The sequence below is a fragment of the Sapajus apella genome, unplaced genomic scaffold, assembly GCF_009761245.1.
Source record: "Sapajus apella isolate SASKATOON/1434 unplaced genomic scaffold, GSC_monkey_1.0 scaffold16, whole genome shotgun sequence".
Classification (NCBI taxonomy): domain Eukaryota; kingdom Metazoa; phylum Chordata; class Mammalia; order Primates; family Cebidae; genus Sapajus; species Sapajus apella.
In genome coordinates this window covers 31707244-31710542 of record NW_022436956.1, presented here as the reverse complement: position 1 = coordinate 31710542, position 3299 = coordinate 31707244, and positions in this window count along the sequence as shown.

Sequence of the window (3299 nt, the reverse complement as noted above, 5' to 3'; positions counted from 1 at the left end):
CAAAAAAAAAAAAAAAAAAAAAAAAAAAAAGTATGTAGTGCTCTGTGAGAACACATCATTAAACCAACTGAGAGGACTTTCTAAGCATGAGGCCCTGTGACATTGCACAAGTTGCATGCCCATAAAATCTGCCCTGCATACATTTTAAAAACAAGTCAAGGCTTGATTGACCTATTGGTTCATTCAATGGAGCACCAGATTTGTAAAGCACACTGTGTCACAGAATAATATGTGCTGATTAAGTCATTCTTTCCTATTCCAGGGTATAATAAAGATTATGTTTCCCTTCCTGGAACCCAGGAGGTAGAAGTTGCAGTGAGCTGAGATTGCACCATGGCACTCCAACATGGGCAACAGCAAGACTCCAACTCAAAAAAATAAGAAGTCAGGAATTGCCGTATACATCTCCTGCATAAGACTTCATTCCTTACCTGTCAATCAACCAGATTTAAATAACCCAGGAAAGAATTCCATAGTCCTAGGGGATAGTGGAGCTACAAAATGGAAAAAGTCTAAATTCCTGAATCATCACAAGGAAGACTGCCTGCCAAGTACCACACTGAATTGTCGAAAGAAAGAGAAATAAAATTCTTGTATTAAGCCACTGAAATTTTGGGGTTGTTATTATAACATTTGCCATACCTTGATTGTATATGTCAGGACTAGGCAATGTTACAGTAACAAACACTAAAATATCAACATGCTATCATAACAAAGGTTTATTTCTTGTTCATGGTAGGTTATTGATAAGACCCTACCCATCCAACCTACCTAGGGAGCTAACCTGATAAAAACACTGTCTTGTTTTATCCTTCCATGATTATCATGGCAGTGAGAAAGAACTATGTTAAATCATGCATTGGCTTTTAATACTTTTGTGTATATGTGATATATTACTTCTATATACATTTCAAAGATCAAAGCAAGTCATAAGATCCTACCTATCTTTAAAAAGAGCAGAGAAGTGCCAAGAAAGAGAAAAGCCAGAAACATTTGTTAAATGACAGTAACAATTACCGCAAGAATATAGATGTTGGTGCTTAGAATGAAGATGCTGCATGCAGAAACTTAAAATATGTTGTATAGAATTAGTGGTCATGCAACAGGCAGCAAAGAAATATTACTAGGTTGATTATCTAGAGATTTTTAACATGCCTTTTAAAATATTCACTGAAGCTTCCCATTGAGAAGTAGAAGGGAGACCATTAACCTAGTAAGATTCTAACTCTGTGGAAAATAACTAAAGGCAGAGTGATAGGGTGTATTGGCTACAGTTGTCTGCCCTTAGCAAGATTTACAAGAAAAATATGAGCTCAGATGAGAACTGGTTAATTTTCTAGAAGGAATAGAAGAGTGCTAAGGAATCCTAGAGATCAAGGGTCTCTCAGGGTTAGAGAAGCTGACTGCTCCTAGTTTCTAAGTAATAAGGGTAAGACTGGAAAAATGTTGTAAGTGATAAATGCACTAAAAGATCTCTCAGTTTAAAAAAAGTGATATAATATTTGGGCAAAGCTCAGGCTAAGGATTTTAACCTTGCCATCTAAACCTATTGTTTCAGATAGCCTCAGGATAACCAACAAGTTGAGAGGGGGACATGGGTATAAGTAAGCAAAAAGATCATTCTTTGGAATCATATGTAAGAAATAACTAGAATATGGAATTTAGAATATGGAACTAAAAGCAAATACATCAGAAAGCCTACTAAGTTTGGAAGGAAATTGTTAAATAAACCATGTGCCTGGACCAAAAACACTGATTTTTTGAGCCTTAAAACAACTATCAAGCTCCCAGAGTTTCCCCAGAAGAAAGCTCAAATAACTTATCTCTTTTTTTTTTTTTTTTTCGAGACGGAGTTTCGCTCTTGTTACCCAGGCTGGAGTGCAATGGCGCGATCTCGGCTCACTGCAACCTCCGCCTCCTGGGTTCAGGCAATTCTCCTGCCTCAGCCTCCTGAGTAGCTGGGACTACAGGCACGCGCCACCATGCCCAGCTAATTTTTTGCAGTTTTAGTAGAGATGGGGTTTCACCATGTTGACCAGGATGGTCTCGATCTCTTGACCTTGTGATCCACCCGCCTCGGCCTCCCAAAGTGCTGGGATTACAGGCTTGAGCCACCGCGCCTGGCCTAACTTATCTCTTTAATTTGTAGGTTGCTGAATCATCAGGAGCTACATTTGAACCTGATGGAAACAACTGTGTATCACATGGATACCTTAGATCCCTCTATTTTCTCTAATAAAGGACTTCCCCAAATATGTCTTCATTGACTTCACAGCCCCATTCCTGACAAGAACACTAGACACTTGAGAGCAATAATTTCCAGTAGTTTCAGTGAATGTGTTCCTTAATGGTATAAAATCTCAAATTTCTTATTTTGTTAGATATCTTTAGGGATTAAAGGTGCCAAGCCAATGCTTAAAAAATGAGCTTTTGCTTTAAATTTATCCTGAGCTACCCTGCTGAGTAGGTTGACACTGCCAAATTTTTGATGTTCTAGTATCATAGCAACAAGCTGTGATGTCAGAGAATTATTTTATCACAGAATCTATCCAGAAAGATGCCAGGCTGTGAAGCAGAAAGCTCTGATTTAATTGTATGTTATTCAACAATCATTTTATGTAAATAAAAATGGAGATAAAAAAAGACTCAAAATAACAACCTATGTGAACATTTTTGTTATTAGTTGCCATGGTTTAAAAAGCTTTCCCTTCAGCCCTTACATCAGTGGGTATGTATTATTTTTTAAATGACATTAGAGGACATTCAGTTATAAGTCATAGCAAGACTACTTCCTGCAAATAACAGATAAGCTGGATAATGCACAAAGCAAAGAAAGCAACTTCAAACCATCTAAAAGTATAATTAGCATCATCATAGAGGAAAAGATTAATAATATGTTTTGAAATTGTTTATATTAAGGGCCTTAACACAGTTTCACTAGCATACTTTATTATCCTGAACAACAAAATTAAAAGCAGTATTTTTATCAGACAAGTTATTATCACAAAATTTGGTGTAAGTGAAACAAATTTCATTAAGACAGCATTACATAAAGCAGCTTTACAAACCTGGAAGCCTTCTGGGCCTGGTTGACCATGTAAATTAGTGAAATGACCTGGGTGTAAGACAACAGGGTAGGTGGATACCATGGCTGAAGCAAAGTGCATGCCTTATCTTCGAAAGTCTAGAAGGGTTAGATTAGGCCAGAGCAACAAAGAAGCCATAGAAGCTCAGTTGTTTAGGACAACAAAATTTTCTTGCTTGATCATACTACCCTTTAAAGGTCAGCTGGAGACTCT